The sequence below is a fragment of the Rhincodon typus genome, chromosome 14, assembly GCF_021869965.1.
Source record: "Rhincodon typus isolate 14 chromosome 14, sRhiTyp1.1, whole genome shotgun sequence".
Lineage (NCBI taxonomy): Eukaryota > Metazoa > Chordata > Chondrichthyes > Orectolobiformes > Rhincodontidae > Rhincodon > Rhincodon typus.
The window spans coordinates 57,718,233-57,737,237 of record NC_063345.1 but is presented as its reverse complement, the minus strand read 5'-3'; positions in this window follow the sequence as shown (position 1 = coordinate 57,737,237).

Genomic DNA, 19,005 nt, shown 5'->3' with positions numbered 1-19,005 from the left:
TATTTCCATTTAAATCTTTCATGATTTAATTTTCGGTCAGTTACGTTTTTAGCTCATAATGATGTAGCAAAGAGGATATGACAATCCCATTCAGATCGAAGTTCAATATCAGTTTCAGGTCAGTAATTCAAAGTAGTTGTCAGATAAGGGTAGAGAAGTATCCAACAGGCAGGAATATTTTGACATGGAGTCATCTTGTTGATGAGTCAATCGATGCATGAAATTACAGATAGTTTCGTAGGAGCAGCAACCAAGCTCTGAGTGTAGTTCACCTAGTTTCCCCTAAGAATTATGAAAAGCTCTTAAAAGTACGCAGAAAATAACCTGAAAAGATAGAACATTACCATGGGTAAAAGATTTGTATCAATATAACTGTTGGTTTCTCCATGGAAGAAGCTAATTTTTGCAGAAACAAAATCCTTTTTGTTGCTTTGTGTCTCGTCATTTCAGACTTCTTTCTCTTAAAAACTGCTTCACCGATTTACTAACAGAGTGGCCATATTATTTCAGAGCAACTTCATTGTTATTGAGGGAGCACAGTCCAGCCTGGAAGTTGGTGAAGTATATATCTGATCATGTATTTGATGTACATTGGATATATTTTTCATCATTATGCAGCATACCCAAGCATAGTATCCTTTTCAAATAACACTTCATGAAAGTTTTAGCCAAATGATAAATAACTTACAATGATGGCACACTCAAACTCATTGTAATTAAATTTAGTTTCTAGTAGCTCAAACCAATTATCCAAAATCTAATTATCTTAACATTATTGAAAGACTTCAGAACAGCAAAATTTGAAAAGCGAAGTATATTTACATGTAGCATTCAAATCTTGGTGGCTTTGCTTCTTTTAAATTTTAGTCATATTAAATTGACTGAATGCGCTAAGACAATCTAAAGACTCTGTAGGCCTCTGTTTCACTAATTATCATTCTTGGAGTAGTCTCATCAGCTGGTGAGCATGCAAGCTCAGCGTTTTACAGCCAAGCCCCAATTGACATTGTCTGTAAATGGACTTTCTGATCATTTCTCTCTAAGCTGAGAGTTGTTCACCACCAACACCATTTTAAAAGTCACCCATATGCGTTGATATTTTGTATAAGCCAGCAGGTAGTTTTGTATTTGCTCCCTTCAGTGAATACATAAAAAGTCTGAATGATGTTTCACTTCTCTTCACATTCTTGCTGCTCATGCTTTTTCCGCGGGTGACTTTTGTGATCAAACATTGATTCATTAAGGATTCTTGTGAAAATCCTCTTAACTTATATCTGTCCCGAAGGTGCTAACTTCTGCTGGGGCACAGTTCCAAAGATTCATGCAACCTCTGGTAGCATCATTGCTGAACAGGAATTTGGTTGGACTGGACATCTGCATATTAATTTTTGAGTTGGATTAAGAGACAGTGATCAGGAGCAGAAAATCAGAGCAAATTTCGTTCCTGTTCCAACTTAAAGATAAAAACCAATCTGGGTACTGAGGCTAATTGTAATGCACGTGCCTTGTTTCCCTGGCTTCTTTAACTCCGCATGGATCTGGTATCAACCTTGGAATAATACTGATACGTACAGCCTGGAGCCACACTGGTGTACTTGCCTCATGTCAGGGCTTCCCAAAGCATGTTGCAATTTAAACCAATTGATTCCTATATAATGTTTTTTTTTTCGTAAATAGAATTTAAATGCACCATGCCAGTTGAATTGATCTGTGTGAGGTGGGGCCATGGGACATGAGTTTAATATTGAAAAGAAATTTCATATCAAGGCGTATCAAGAGGCAATTGACCCATCATGCCTGTCTCAGCCAAAGGGAGGAGAGAGGAACAAAACCAGAAGTTGCTGGAAAAGCTCAGCAGGCCTGGAAGCATCTGTGAAGAAAAAATCAGAGTTAATGTTTGGGTCCAATGACCCTTCCTCAGAACTGGAGGAGAGAGGTCTTGATTTGGAACATTGGTTGCAACGCTTCAAGTGAACGTGAAAGTTCTCCTTAAACTCAGTCAGCATTTTATGCCTTTCCAACCTTCTCGGGCAATGTGCTCCAAACTCATCATGTCAAATCCCCTCCATCCTTCTGCCAGTAACTTAAGATATGTGTCATTTAGTGACTTAGCACCCTACAATGGAAATACATCCAATTCACGTATGGCACAAGGAAGCCAGTTCATCCATGAAGCCCCCAGAGCAGTCCAGTTAATTACCCCCTCCAGTCCTGTTCAGTTCCTGTATGCCTTGCAAGTTTAATTCTTTCCAATGTCCATACTTTCTACTTATATTAGTTGGCAGCAAGTTCAAAGTCATTATCACTCAATCTTTTTTTAAAAAAAAAGTTATTACTAAATCCCATTCCTGGGGCATCTTTTGTTCAAAATCTTAAATCTGTGTCCCCTAATCCTTGTACTATCATGTAATGGGAACAGCCAGTCTGTCTCCCTGACTGAATTCATAGCAACTGCAGCTCTTGTGTGTTGCAGTTCCTTCTTGTACCTTCACTTGTCCATTGGTACCATGGTCTGGGATTCACTCCCTCTGGGTATTGCCATCCATGGCATTACACGTATGGAGTACTTGTTTGGGAATGGCAGAAAGCTCCACAACCCCTGCCTTTTCCTGCTTTTCGGGGTGTCCTGTCTGCCTGAGTGGTGGCCTGTTCCCAGAACATGTCGTCGAGGCAACTTTTCTTCTTCCTGATGCTCCATTGTGATTCCAGCTGTTCCTCAGGCTCAGAGATCCTGAGTTTGAGCTTAAGCAGCTGGAGACATGTCTGATACCCACCGTTCCTCAAGACCTTCCTCCTGAAGTTCCCATGTGGAGCTTAACCTATTCTTTCTATATAATTTCAGCGGGGCCCCTTTCAGTTTTATACGCCAGATTTAAATGTGCCCTCAGTTTTCTCTGTTTTAGGTAAAACAATTCCAGTTGATCCAGTCTTTTGCATGATTGCTACAATTATTTATTCTTGGCAATGGTTTCATATATATTCTGTACCTCTCCAGTAAAATCACCTCCTTTATATTGCCAGACCTTACATATAACTTCTTTTGCAGTTCTAGACTTAGGTCTTTTTTTTTAAATTCACTCCTGGGACTTGGGCATCGCTAGCTGGCCAGAATTTATTGTCTGTCCCGAGTTGCCCTTGAGAAGGTAGTGATGAGCTGCCTTCTTGACCCACCACGGTCCATGTACTGTAGGTTGTCCCACAATGCCTTAGGGAGGGAATTCCAGGATTTTGACCCAGTCACACTGGAAGAATAGCAATATATTTCCAAGTTGGGATGGTGAGTGGCTTGGAGGGGAACTTGCAGGTGGCCGTGTTCCCATGTATTGGCCTGATGGTAATGGTTGAGTGGGGGTGTGCTGGGCCACGAGGGTTGCAGATTCCACTGCAGTACAATTCTGCTGCTGTTGATGGCCCACAGTGCCAGTCTTGAGTTGCTAATTTGTTTGAAGTTTGTCCCATTTAGCGTAGTGGTAATGCCACACAACATGATGGAGGTTATTCTCAATATGAAGGTGGTACCTCATCTCCACAAGGACTGTGGTGGTCACTCTTACCGATACTGTCATGGACAGATGCATCTGCAACCAGCAGTTTGGTGAGAATGAGGTCAAGTGTGTTTTTCCCTCTTGTTGGTTCCCTCTCTACGTGCTGCAAGCAGCTATGTCCTTTAGGACCCAACCAGCTCAGTTAGTAGTGCTGCTGCTGCTGCTGAGTCACTCTCGGTGGTGAATATTGAAATCTCCTACACAGTGTACAATTTTGCACCCTTGTCACCCTGTGTTTCCTCTAAATGTTGTTCAACATGGTGGAGTACTTATTCATCAGCCAAGAGAGGATGGTACGTGGTAACCTGCAGGAAGTTTTCTTGCCCGTGTTTAACCTGAAGCCATGAGACTTCATGGGATCCAGAACCAATGTTGAGGACTCCTAGGGCAAAACCTTCCTGACTGTACCATTGTGCCACCATCTCTGCTGGGTCTCTGTCCTGCAATGGGACAGGACATATCCAGGGATGGTGATGGTGGTGTCTAAAGTACGGGGAGAAAAAGGCCCTTCAAGTTTGTGTTGGTCAAAATCATGCATCTAACTGTTCTAATCCCATTTTGCAGCATTTGGCCTGTAGCCTCTTGGCATTACAAGTGCACATCTATATAGTATTTGAATGTAACTGGGGTTTGACTGTGCCACCCTTAAAGCCAATTACTTGTAGCTTCTCACCATCCTCTGGATGAAAATGTTTTTCCTCACATCCCGTCTAAACCTCTTCCCCTTATATCTAAACCTCCTGGTGATTGATTCCTCCACCAAAAGGATAAATTGCTTCCTGCCTACCCTATCTATGCCCCTCATAGCCCCTGAGCACTGCTCAGTCTCCTCTGCTGCAAGCAAAACAAGCCCAGTCTAATCAAATCTCTCCTCATATCTGAAACTCTCCAGCCCAGACCACATCCTGGTAAATCACCTCTGCACCTTCTCCACTGCAATCACAACCCTTCTATTATGTGGTTTCCTGAACTGCACACAATACTATAGTTGTGAACGAAGCAATGTTTTGTAACTTCCCTGTTCTTAAGCTCTATGCCCTGGCTAATAATGATAAATATACCATATGTCTCCCAACTGCTTTATCTGTTCCACTATATTAAGGGATTTATGGACAAGCACACCTTCGTCCTTCTGACTTTTGGTGCTTCCTATGATTCTTCCATTCATCATGTATTCCCCTAATTGTTTATCCTACCATCACCATGCTCTTAATTGTACTTTAACATGCATGGTCTACACCCCAAAATGGAAATTCTCGTGGAAAGTATTATGTTGGCCTTTTACTCAACATTATCTAACTTGCTTGCTATTTTCAGTGACCTCTCAATATGCACTCTATGGCCTCTCTATTCCTCTACTTATCTCAGTCACCTACAATTTGTGCATGGAGTTGCCTGATTTCTCCAAATGCATTACATCAGACTTCTTTGGATTGGATATCATTTGCTACTTCTATGCCACATGTCCAGTCTGTTGTTCACTTCCTGAGTCCACAGCTTTCGTCCGCACATACAACCATATGACCTTTTTCTTGCAGCATCGGTAAGCCATTGATACAAACCACAAGAAGTATGGGAACTATTACTGAGTGCTGGAAACCTCCAAGAGACAAAACAGCAGATGTGGAATCCAAGGTAGACAAACAGGAGGCAGGAAGGACACAGCAAGCCAGGCAGCATCTGGAGGAAAGGAGAAGTCAACATTTCGGGTATTACCCTTCAGGGAACGTTCTGTCTTCCAGTCACAAAAATACCCATTGACTGAAATCCTTGATTTCTACCCCACCACTGAGTTGATTTCAAATCTAATTTGTTACTTTGCTTTGAATTCCATGGGCTCTGTTTGAACTAGTTGGTCAAGTGGACATTTGTCGAAAGTTTTGCCAAAATACAGCTACATCAAATGCACTTTTACACAATATGTTACCTCCTCAACCATTCAGTCAAGTTGCACATCTTCCCTTAATAAATCTATGGTGTGGGTTCTTGATTAATCTGTGGCTGTCTAACTGATGATTTATACATTCTCTCCCAAGATTAGACAAACTTGATTTTAATTGCATGTTCTATTTTCCACTTTTAAACTATGGAGCAAATGTTAGCACCTGTCCAGTCTTCTGTCACCATGTTTGTTGCCAGAGAGGATTGAAGAGGTGAGAGAATCCACCACTTCTTTGGCTCAGCAGCCTGGGGTAAATGCAATCTCGCCTTGGCAATTTTCAACTTTATAAGGAACTAGACTCCTCGCCATGTTTATCCCATCCAATATTTCAAGATACCCTTCGCTACACTGTCTGCCTTGTTCCTCTCTTTTTGTTTATGATGGATACAAAGTTTTGAGAGCTGTACTACTTCTTGCTCCTTCATGCAGGGAATATCATTTTATCTGTAATAAGGCCTAAATATTTGAGTTATATATATTTATAATACAGACCCCATGGGTTCTCCTGAACTAGCAAATATTGTTTCATGTCCTCTCTTTGCTTTCATCATTTCCTGTTAAATTGCACCCCTACACTGCCCATATTCCTTTGCACTCTGTGCAGTGCTGAGCTATCTGTATCTTTTGCTTTATCGTTCTCTATTGCATTGAACTCCATGTACAAACCCATACAGAACAAAACCGGAAATGACACTACTCACCATAACGCACCAAACAGTACAAATTCCAAGCGGAGTAGAACAGTGCTTCATCGGAGCCCTCACCGATGATGCCACCTAGCATGGTGGCAAAACATCGGAATGAAAACAAGGCAGCTTGGCAAGCAAGTCCACAACCTGAGCTACAAATCTTTGCTAAAGTTCTAAGCACTGCAATGATGCCTGTTGCTGCTCAACCTCTGAAGTCCAGAGCTTGAGCTTCTCCAGCTGATAATGTGTGGTTGTCCAGAACGCAAGAGGGATTAAGATGCCCCACCACGCCACTATGAGACTTTTATTTAAACTTGGCAGCAATAAACTTGTGACTTCTTACCTAAGCCAGACAAAAAGAAATCTTCACCAGTTCCTCCCAAATCAGCCTGCTCCCAGCTGCGCTGACATCACTCTAGATGTTTTTATTGTGTTTCCCTCACACAAGTCTCCATTACCCTGAGCTTCTCTGAAGGCCTATTCTACTTAAAAATCTTCTGCCCCCTACAGGTCTCTGCTGGCTTGGTGATCTGGATTCTTTCAGAACGTCTGAAAGGTGCTGTCATTGATTCTTTCCTCATTTTATATGCTGGTGTCTTACACTATTTCCTGTTAGGCTCTCTCTGTTTCTCTCAAATGTGGAAATCCTCCCCTGGTTGGAGTTTCACCGTGGATAAATCTGAAACCATGCTCCGTCAGTACTGCACTGGAACATCAGGCTAGATTATACGCTCAGGTACCTGGAGTAATGATGTGGATGGAAGTAGTGAAACTGGCACCTTGTCAAAAAGCATATGATTGGCACAACCATTTTCAGCGTTGTATTAAACTCGCCAAAATCTGTGGCAAAATATAATTCCATGCTAACAGAAAAATCGTATCGTTTTTCAAGTGAAAGTTAAACTACAGATTTGATTTGAAAATGTTCGTACATTTCTTCATTTTTGTTTCTTCTCATCTGAAGTAATTTATTTTATTAATCCTCTACTGCTAACCTTTTCATGTTATTTCAGTTCATTTCCTGTTCTGCGCCCCGAAATGGCTGCTAGGATTCTTGTAAACAATAAACAGTCTCATCATCCGTTCTCATGATTTTGTGGTGACTTGAAATCAGACGCAACAAATATAGTTGGATCACTGGGTATCTCTGCAGTGCTTCATAAATACTCCCCGACTAAACCTTGCAGGCTGCACACTGATTTGGCCAGCAGATGGAGACAATACTCCATGCAGGTATAAAATTAGCCTGCGGTCATGCCTCAGTTGTTGTCTCCGCAATTACCCTGGACTCACCGTGGTTTAGTGAAAAGCAGTTGACATTTAAGGCAGACAAAGTGGCTGTTCAGTATCATTGTCTCAATTGTAAGCCAGTTTATGACAAAATCAAAAATGCAAAAACCATCGAGACCTAAAGTATCAATTCCGTTTCTCTCAATGGATAGACCTATTAAGTGTTTGCAGCATTTTCTGTTTTCATGTTAGATGGCCAGTTTCCGGGTTATTTTGATTCCAGATCTCACCCCCGTCTCAGCATGGTCCGTGGTTTTGTTAGCTCCAGGCTGGCCTTATCCAATTAGGCTTGGCACCTTAAAGCAAAGGTATTGCAGGCAATTTTTTATTCCCTCCATACGTTATGATGTTATCAATTGACCTTTCACCTGTCATTTCTAAATCCAAGCGCAGTAAAGCTGCCTTTATCTTTGTGGGCATTTTTTCTTCGAGCTGTTAAAATTATTAGTCTAGCTTTACGTAAGTAGCAGCACTCCAGAGCAGACTAATCCGGGGTTGTGCATTGATGTGTGTGGATTTTCCAGGCAGGAAGGGACAAGTTCAACCAGTTGCCCTTGACTTAATCACGAGCTCCTTTAGTGATTTTACCCCTGGTTGGTTGGGCTTGGGCTGGTTCCATTGTTTTCTCATTCTCTCCCTCAAGCCTCCACCTGTGGGCTTTGCAAACTTTATTTATTCGTCTAGGGGATGTAGGGCTTGAGAAAGTGGTGGTGAGCTGCCTTCTTGAACCACTGCAGTCCACTTGCTGAATGCCATTAGGGACGGAATTCCAGGATTTTGGCCCAGGGACAGTGAAGGAACGGCGACGTAATTTCAAGTCAGGACAATGAATGCTTTGGAAGAGAACTTGGGGTGGTGTTCCAATGTATCTGCTGCTATTTCCCTTGTGGAATATGCTATATTTATTGTCTCTGCACAGATGTTGTAAGACCTGCTAACCCCAGCACTTCTTGTTTTTGATTTCCAGCATTTCTGTTTGAATGAGGGATACCAAACCACTCAGAATAGCTGGGAGACTATGGATTTATTCTCAATTTCCCAGCGGCTGTTAACAACAGCCTGGGAGATGTGATAGTACTGTGCCTTTAAGAGAGATGTGTTCTGTCCTGTTTCTCTTGCAAAGAGGTGTCGTCACGGTGGTACCAGAATGTCTCCTTTGAACAGGCAGTTGGTAAACAGCTTGGAGTTGTCCCTGGGTGTCTTTTTTTTTGAGACTAAAGAATCATGAGTAGGTGGGGTCAGGGATCACACAGACCCCGGAAGGTTTTTAGTTTTGCTTTCAGTTAGTGAGAAAGTTTATACTATGCTATAAGCTGGAGCTTTATCTCTGCTGCTGGAGAGAAGACAACACGTGAAAATAAAACCGTTTTGCTAAATTGCCTTGTCAAGGGTCAGTTTGTGGGATGCTGCCTAAGTTGGAACACTTGGTGATTAGTGGTTGAATCATATAATTTCTTGTTAAATATTTCAATAGAGTTATATTCTTCTTTTCATTTGTATTTTAATTATGTTGTAAGAATAAAGTGTGTTTTGATTAAAGCCTAGTGGTGGACCAATCAAAACACATCTGGAACATAGTGCCCTCCATTGCCTTTAAATAAATATAAAAGTTAGGGTCCAAGCTATGTCCTTACTATATTTTGGGAGTGTCTGGTCTTGTCCATAAGAGATTTTAACACTGTAGGGTTGACCCCATGTGGCCTCAGAGTCCACTTAACTGTAGGAGCTGGATGACTTACGATCCACAGGCAGCACTCCTGCACTGATGGAAGAGGTTGTAGGTTTGGAAGGTGCTGTCTAAGGATCTTTGGTGAATTTCTGCAGGGCATCTTGTATATCGTAACACCACTGCTACTGAGCGTGAAGGGAGTGAATGTTTGTAGTTGTGGTGTCAAGCAAGCAGGATGCTTTGTCCTGAATAGTATCAAACTTCTTGAGTGTTGTTGGAACTGGAGCCATCCAGTCAAGTGGGGAGTATTCCATCACACTCCTGACTTGTGCCTTGTAGATGGTAGACAGGCTTTCGGGTATCAGGAGGTGAGTTACTCACCACAGTGTTCCTAGCCCCTGAACTGTTTTTGTAGCCACAGTATTTGTGGTGAGTCCAGGTGAGTTTGTGGTCAATGGTAACCCCCAGGCTGTTGATAGTGGGGGATTTCAGTGATGGTAACACCATTGAATGTCAAAGGATCTTGGGCACAGCATAGTGGGGGAGAAAAAGAGACAGGGTAGAGAGCAATGACATTTGCCAGCACTGAGAGACAGCATGTGTACAGTCGAGACATAGAGGTCTCCCATTATCTCACTGTCAGGAATCACCCAACACCATGTGTAGTCCAACAGGTTTATTTGAAAACACAAGCTTTCGGAGTCTCACTCCTTCTTCAGGTGTAAATGAGATGGTATCAGACACAGAAGTTAAAGATTAAAGGATCACACCACTGATGAAGATGTATTAAACAAACCTAAGATGCTGTTAAATCTTTAATCACTTAGAAGGTTTTAATTGATTAATATGTATTTGTAAATCCCCGAATTCCTTTCACATCACTACCCTGAGAGAACTAAAGGTTTTATCAGTGTAAAGAAGAGGTGACATTTTATCTTTTTTATTGCATCAATCAGTAAAGACAAATCACTTTATTAAACACTATTAACATTTCCCAGCCAAGGTATACTTCAGAAACACCAAACAGATTACTGCTTTTAATAACCACATTATTTGGTGTCTTAGGAATATTCAATTTCCTAGAAACAATCTGATGCGGTTATCAGCTTCTGGTCTTGTCTTTTCCTTTGTACTACTTCCACCATAAGAGATTCTATTCCAGCCAGGTTCCTACTCAACATGTACTTAATCTTCAAACTGAGGATGACCTCCAACTTGCACGGTGAATGAGAGTCAGCATTTTCTCTGCTTAAGGTGCAGGCTTGTTTTACAGTTACATTATGCTTTCCAACTCATTCAGCTACAGACTACACAAAACCAATTACAGCAGGACCCCTTCTGTTTGTGACATCTCTTGGTTAACAGGGAAATCTCAAACTTCCTCTTAAAATGACTTCCAGTCTATGGCAATGGGAAATGCATTAGTGCTGATACAAGTAGAAACATTAATGTAATCACGAAATCTGCAGGTTAATAGTGGTGACCTACTTTCATCTTAACAAATTGGTTCCATCTCAGCTGTTTACAGCCTGATGCTAATAATACCTTTCCACATTGTGAAAGCAAAGAGATTCTACATCATTATGAAAATCGCTCCAGAACCCCAAATCTGGAAGTCCTGTCCTTGAACACGGCACCTACCATTTTCATACAGTGGGGCAATGGGAGTTACCAATGTGCACATCAATAGTTCAATGAGACAACAAGAAATATTGAGGTGGAGCTGCCTAAGGTTGATCAGATTTTCACTTATGGAGTATCCAAAATATGACTTGTGCACTTTAGACCGATTGAAACATGTCTAAAGCTGCTAGAGTCCTCTGAAGAGCTAGCATACAGTGTGGAAGCAAGCCATTTGGCCCATCAAGAGCATCCCACCCTGCATTTCCCATGGCTAATCCACCTGGTCTGCACATCCCTGGACACTATGAGCAATTTAGCATGGCCAATCCACTTAAAACATCTTTGGACAGTGGGAGGAAACCCACACAGACACGGGGAGAATGTGCAAACTCTGCACAGAGAGTCACCCAAAGTTGGTGTCAAACCCAGGTCCCTGTCGCTGTGAGGCAGTAATGCTAACCACTGAGCCACCATGCTCTCCCTTGGGAGAGGTATGGTATCCTTCCTGATATGGTCCCTGGACATCTTTGGGGGAGGTCAACTATCCTTTGGAGAAGAAGGATTCCCTTTGAGAGAGGGAAAGTATCCTTTTACTTATTTTTAAAAACATAATGAATGTGCATATGCAAGTGCAAAAAACTCCATGGAACTACTCTCATCGGAAGTATCGAAGGCACTGTTAAGTTGACAAGGCATTTAAACCTCCTGCAGCTAATATTTGAAGAAATGGTCTCATGTTTTAAAAAAAAAGGTCAGTGTTAGCTAATTTGCTCTGACTTTTAACATTAGCCTGAAGGTTAGCATTATAGGATTTTAACAGTCTCGTGTACAGCAAGCTTTGTTTTAACTGTCACTCTTGATAAACCGGCGAACAAAATATAAATGCCTGAAATACTGGAAGTTTACTGTATTATCACAATCCCCACGATGTCTGAAAGGTCAGTTGAGGGCGAGAAGGCTCTCCACCGGTAATTTTTATTTAAGGCAAAGTTGCATTATTATTTTACAGAATAATGCTGTTAATAAAGCATAACAGTGATGTGTATATCCCCTGCTTTACGTTTCTATTACTTAGTTATGTGTTTATGCAGTGATTCTGCATACCTCTTGATTTTGCGGAATATTTAATCAACCAGTACACTCCTAGTTCCTTAGGTGCCTGCTAATTAAAAGTTCACTACTGTATTTCTGAGTGGTTGCTATGAACAACCCCTGAAACTCTTTACTTATCATTATCAGGATAGTGTAAAATTATAAATGATTTCGGCAGAAGGCCGGCATTGCCTCGTGGAAATAGGAAATAAATGCAGCCTTGCTGGTGCTGCCCATGTCCCGGTCAGAAACTGTCCTGAGTGCCTTATTCCTTGCTGCTTCTGATTGTACTTGTGACATTTAGGATCCAGCAGCAGCTGCTTAGATCCCAGTCCCACTCACCCGCATTTCGAGTAGCTCCACTATTTTCTTCCTAACAGATGTCTATCCAAGACCGTTTTGAGAGATTTCATTTGATTGGCTTCTACCATGAGCACTCCAGATATCATAACTCAGTTGCGTGCAAAAACAACTCACCTCTTTTCATCTCTGGCTCTTTTGCCAATTACCTTGAATCTGCGTCCTCTGCCTTTCGCAGTAATGGGAGATCTGCACTCTTGTGAGTGAACAGCAACAGGTTTTATTGACTGTAACTACACACAGATGGGAAGTGGGGACAATTAACCCAGAGGCTAACAGCCACGGGCACCAGTTCTCTGTGATTTGACATCAATAAGACGTAACTCCCTTGTGCACATGCTCAGTAGCTGTATTCAGAGTAAACAAACCATGACTTTTCCTCAACAGTTACTGTTCTTTCTGCTGTTTTGTCTTAATTATTCCATTTTACAGATTTTGAATACTTCCAATAAATGTTCCCTTTAGCTCCTTTGCTTCACAGTGATGACCCGTTGTAACAACCAGACGTTTGTCTTATCATCTGGCATACAGATATCTGAAGCCTCCACAAGCTGAAATGAATAAGTTGCATGCAAGGAAAAGAAAATGCCACAGAGCAGTCCCCATCTCTCCCCAAAGCTGAATCCCTTCATTCCTGCTAAATTCCAATTAATCTCTTCTCCACCCTCCCCAACACTCTGTGTAGAACTGAGCACAATATGCCAGCTGCGATGTAACCATGCTTTAGAAAAGTTGAGCTCAATTCCATTTCTTTTGTGCTCTAGTCTGCTATGTATAAAGCCAAATGTTCTGTCACAGCCTTTTCTACAATTCTGCATACCTCCAATATTTCTGCATATGAACTCCCATGTCTTTCTGCTCCTGCATGTTCATGTTTTCCAGCAACTTCTGTTTTTGTCCTCCAACGAGATGCCACCACCAGACACATACTCCCCTCCCCTCCCTTGTCAACCTTCCGCAGGGACTGTTCACTCCGGGACACCCTGGTCCTCACTTTGTTCAACCCCAACACCACCCACAGCCCCACGGCACTGCCCCTGCAACCAGCGAAGGTGTAACACCAGCCCATTTACCTCCTCCCTTCCCAGTATCCAAGGGCCCAAACATACCTTCCAGGAGAAGCAACACTTCACCTGCACTTCCTAGAAGCTGGTCTACTGCATTCGCTGCTCACAATGTGGTCGCCTCTACATTTGGGAAACAAAACGTAGACTGGGTGACCGCTTCACAGCACATCTACGTTCTGCTGCAAAAAAGACCTGATCTACCTGTTGCCTGCCACTTTAACACACCACCCTGCTCCCTGGCCAACATCTCTGTCTCAGGTTCACTGTAGTGTTCCAGCAGAGCTCAATGCAAGCTGGAAGAACAACACCTCATTTTCCGCTTGGGGACCCTGCAACCCTCCAGACTCAATATCAAGTTTAATAATTTTAGGGTCTAACTTCTCCCATGTCCTAGCTGCATATCCCACACACCAGGCCTTGTTACCACATAGCCTGCCATTACACACCTCCTGTTGTTAGTCACTAACAGTCCCCATTAACAGCTATTCACCCTCCCAGCTGGATTGTTATCAACTCCTTTTTCTATCAAACTGCTCTTCTCTCTCATTGGGGTCTATCCTATTGTTTATCCTCTACCCCATCCCCCTCCCTATTTTCTGCGTATAAACTGACATTTTCCTAGATACCGTCAGTTCTGAGGAAGGGTCACCGGACCCAAAACGTTAACTCTGATTTCTTTTCTTCACAGATGCTGCCAGACCTGCTGAGCTTTTCCTGCAACTTCTGTTTTTGTTAAAATGGCATTGCTTCACTTCCCCATCAATTCACGTTTGAACACGCCTAAACTTCTAGAATCTGCCCATTTCAATGATCTGTGTCCTGCTGAAGTCTGTTTCTGTCTTCCTCAATATTTCCCAAGGGTTGTGTCACCTGTAAGGTTTAGAATCATGTTCTAGCTGTCTCTGACATTGAAATGGAATGAGAAAGGTTGTCACCAACTCCTTCAGCTGGACCACAATGGGCCCCAATATTCCAATGGCCAGATTTCTGCAACACAGATTGGAATTGCCGTGTTGGGACCAGGCAGAGTTCTCAACACAGCTGATTCCAAAGGAATCGCTTGATAAGTTACATTTTCCTGTGAGCAACTCCCCCTGCATCTAGGACCTCCTATGAATGTCCCCCTACATTTGGACACTTAAGAGGGTCCCATTGCATTTAAGCTGAAGAGAAGGAAATCTGCCATCCGTACTTGTTCTGGCCTACATGGGATTCCAGACCCACAGCAATGTGGTTACCTCTGAACAGCCCTCTGAAAGGTCCAGAGTGCCACTCGGTTCTGCAATTAGGGATGGATAGCAACCACTGGACTACCCTGCAACCTCTCCATCGCAGGAAAGAGAAACGAGAAAGGAAGATGAATGTCCAAGAGGGGTTAGTAGGCTGCAAACCGACTCAAACTCCTCAATAACTATTAAATAGAAGCATTGACCTACCGCTCACTCCACTCCAACAAGAACCCCAACCACCCCCTCCTGCCAGACCAAACCCTGCCAGTCCCAGCATGACCTGACCCCGTTAGATCTGAGACCAACTCCCACTCTAACCTGATCCTACCAGATATGAGATCTGCCCTGATACAGACTTCTTGACCTGATTGTACTGGACCCAACACCAACACCTCTACTCCCTGCCACCTCCCCACCACCCACCCCACCTCCACAACTGACACATTCCCTAGGAGCCCTGGCCTGACTTGCGAGAGCTGACTGCATTCCCCCACCACCTCACCACTGCCCTGACACCTACCCCTTGTCCTAACCCCTCACCCTGGCCGTCACATCCTGACCCTAGCCCCCTCACTTCCCGAACGCTACAACTTAAACATCCCTCTCCCCACTCGCACGCAACCCAACACCAAATGCAGATATCAGACAGAGAACTCCCAGCGCCTCCATCACCTCCAAATCGGGCCCATCACTCCACCTTCAACCTGACCGAAACACCCCCCCACCACGCACCCAAAGAACTCAAGAACACTCACAAATGGGACTTATTTGGCACTACCTCCTCAACCAGCTGGCACTCTATCCTTTTACCCACTTGGTACCTTACTCCCCTTATCTACCCACCTGGCATCCTACCTCTTCACCTACATGCTTGCCTTTCTTCGGCCCTTGTCAAATTGACTTTGGGACCTTTAATCAACATAATTCCTGAAATAAGGCAACAGGTGCGGGAAAGAAGGGCCCTGCCTTGGCTTGGATTGCTACACAAGCCCTGAGTGACTTTCTCCCTGGTTTTAACCAATGGGTACTTTCGGGACCAGGCCAGTCAGGAAACTTTGGAGCAAAAATCCTTGACAGGTAAGTAGATAATATTCCAGAGGATTGCTATTTGTCGAATCTGTTTCAATGGTAATCAAAATTGCTGGGCCTATATTTTCACTCCAGTGTTGGAGAGCTCCAAGTGGATGGCACATGAATAATTCTATCAAAGTCTAAAGTGAGCCTACCTGCCTGTTGGAACCTTGTACTATGTTAAAGGTACTTCATAAATGCAAGTTATTGTTCTCTAGGTTTTGAAATAACATATGGAGTGATAATCCTAAAAGAAAGGCAATTTTCATTTTGATGTGCAGTTAATTTGAATGGACTGTTACTCCACAGTTCCAGCTTACCTTATACAAACTTTGCAGAATCTATTGTAAAACATTGAACATAACTCAAGGTTGTTACTGGACTGGAGTTTAAGGAAACGGCTCAGATTTTGAATTTGCTGCCTGCTGATGCTATTAGTTGACAAAACAGGACTAAATATTTCACATTGGGTAGAGGCTCCTTGAAATAATTTGTGAGAAAATACTTTTGCAGGGCAGCCTTTTTGCTCCTCTGATGCTGCTTGGCCTGCTGTGTTCATCCAGCTCTGCACCTTGTTGTCTCGGATTCTCCAGCATCTGCAGTTCCGACTAACACTGAGGTTCTGCTTGTCATTGTAGTTCGGTAAACTAACATACAGGCCACGTCACCTGCCAGCAATCAGGGTTCCTGTGGTGATAGGCCATTAAGTTAATGTTGGAGAATTAGACCAGGACTCAAGTGAATAGCCTGCTTGATAGCGAAGTCAAATCCTTTGACTGTGTGAATGTAGACAGAAACGTAGCAAGGGTATTACTAAGAATTTTACTCCAAAATCCAAAAAAAATTGGTGAAGTGCTAGTTTTGTTGCATTTCAGAAAGTCCACTTAGGAGAGGTGTTTTCGTAGTGGATAACGTCAAGAGGCCTAGACCAATGCTTTGGGGTCAAAGATACCACCAATCCCACCACACCAGCTGGTGGAATTTAAATTCAATTAATAAATCTGTAAATGCAAAGCAAATGTCAGTGATGGTGACTGAAGCCAACATAGTATCAATTCTCTGACTTTAAGTTCTGTACTAATTCTCTGACTGGAGCTAACCTAGCATTGATTCTCTAACTGTTGGTCTGCCCAGTGCTAATTCTCTGATTGGAGTTATACAGTCATAGAGTCAAACAGAGCGTGGAAACAGACCCTTCGGTCCAACCAGTGCACGGCCACCATGTTCCCAAACTAAACTAGTCCCACTTGCCTGCATTTAGCCCATATCCCTCCAAGCCTTTCCTATTCATGTACTTATCCAAATATCTTTTAAATGTTGTAACTGTATCTACATTTACCACTTCCTCTGGCAGTTCATTCTACATACAAACCACTCTCTGTAAAGAAGTTGCCCCTTATGTCCTTTTAAAATCTTTCTCTTCTCACCTTAAAAATATGCCCCCGTCTTTTGAACTCCCTCAACTTAGGGAAAAGACCTTTGCTATTGACCTTATCTGTGCCCCTCATGATTTTATAAACCTATAAGGTCACCCCTCAACTTTCTACGCTCCAGTGAAAAAAGTCTCAGCTTATCCAGCCTCTCCTTATAACTCAAAATCTATTCCCAGCAACACCCAGGTAAATCTTTTCTGAACCCTCCCCAGTTTAATAATATACTTCCAATGACAGAGCGACCAGAACTGTACACAGTGCTCCAGAAGAGGCCTAACTAATGTTTTTTATAACCTCAACATGACATCCCAACTCCTATACTCAAAAGTCTGAGCAAAGAAGGCAAGCATGCTAAAAAAAACCACCCTGTCTGTGATGCAAATTTCAAAGAATTGTGTATCTGAACCCCTAGGCCTCTCTGTTCTACAACACTATCCAGAACCCTACCATTAATTGTATAAGTCATGTCCTTGTTTGTTTTACCAAAATGCAATACTCCACATTTATCCAAATTCAACTTCATTTACTACTCCTTAGCCCACTGACACATTTCATCACGATCTCTTTGTAACTTCCTTCACTGTCGACTATACCACCAATTTTGGTGTCATCCGCAAAATTACTAACCATGCCTTCTGTATTCGCAACCAAATCATTTATATAAATGACAAAGAAAAGTGGGACCCAGTACCGAACCCTGTGGAACACCGCTGGTCACAGGCCTCCAGTCTAAAAAACAACCATCTACCACCACCCTCTGTCTCCTATTGTAAGGTCAATTTTGTATCCAATTGGCAAGCTCACCCTAAACCTCATGTGATCTAACTTTACTAATTAGTCTACCATGTGCAACCTTATCAAAAGCTTTACTAAAGTCCAAGTAAAGAACATCTACTGCTTGCCCTCATCAATCGTTTTGGTTACTTCCTCAAAAAACACAATCAAGTTTGTGAGACACGATTTCCCCCATACCAAACATGCTGACTATCCTTAATCATTCCTTGCCTCTCCAAATGCACATAAATCCTTTCTTTCAGAATCACCTCCAACAACTTACCCATCACTAATGTTAGACTCACAGGTCGATAGTTCCTGAACTTCTCCTAACAGCCTTTCTTAAATAAAGGCACAACATTAGCCATCCTCCAGTCTTCGCCTGTAGTTATAGATGATACAGATATTTCTGCTATTAGACCATAAGAAATAGGAACAGGCTGAGGTGGTTTGGCCCTTTGAGCCTGTCTGCCATTCAATAGGATCATGGCTGATCTGACATTCCTCACGTCCACTTTCCTGCCCTTTCCCCGTAACCCTCGATTCCCCTACTGATCAAGAATCCATCTATCTCTGTGGGAAGGATTTCCAAAGACTCTCAACTCTCAGAGAAGAGACTCCTCCTCATCTCAGTCTAAACTTGGTACCCCTTTATTCTGAGACAATGCTCTCAGGTCCAAGACTCTCCCATGATGGGAAGCATCCTCTCAGCATTTACCCTGATAAGCCCCTTAATAATCCTATATGTTTTAATGAGATCACCTCACATTCTTTTAAACTCCAGTGAATGGCATCCCAACCTTTGCTAATTAGACAATGCCTCCATACAAGGGATCGTCCTACTGAACCTTCTCTGACTGCAATTGACCCAGTGTCAGTCTCCTGATTGGAGTTAACCTAGTTTCAATCCTCTGACTGGATTTAACTCTGTAATAATCCTCCGAACTGCAGTTCGCCCAATATCAATCCTCTGACTGCAGTTCACACTGTATTGATCTGCTGACTAGAGTTAGTCTGATGTTGTTAATCCTCTGACTGAAGCTAGCCCAGTACTGGTCCTTTGAATAGAGTTTGCCTAGCATTAATCCTCTGCACCTAGACCAGTATTAGTCCTCTGACTGTACCTAGCCTAGTATTAGTCCTTTGACTGAAACTAGCCCAGTATTAGATATCACAGTGTGGAGCTGGAGGAACACAGCAGGCCAGGCAGCATCAGAGGAG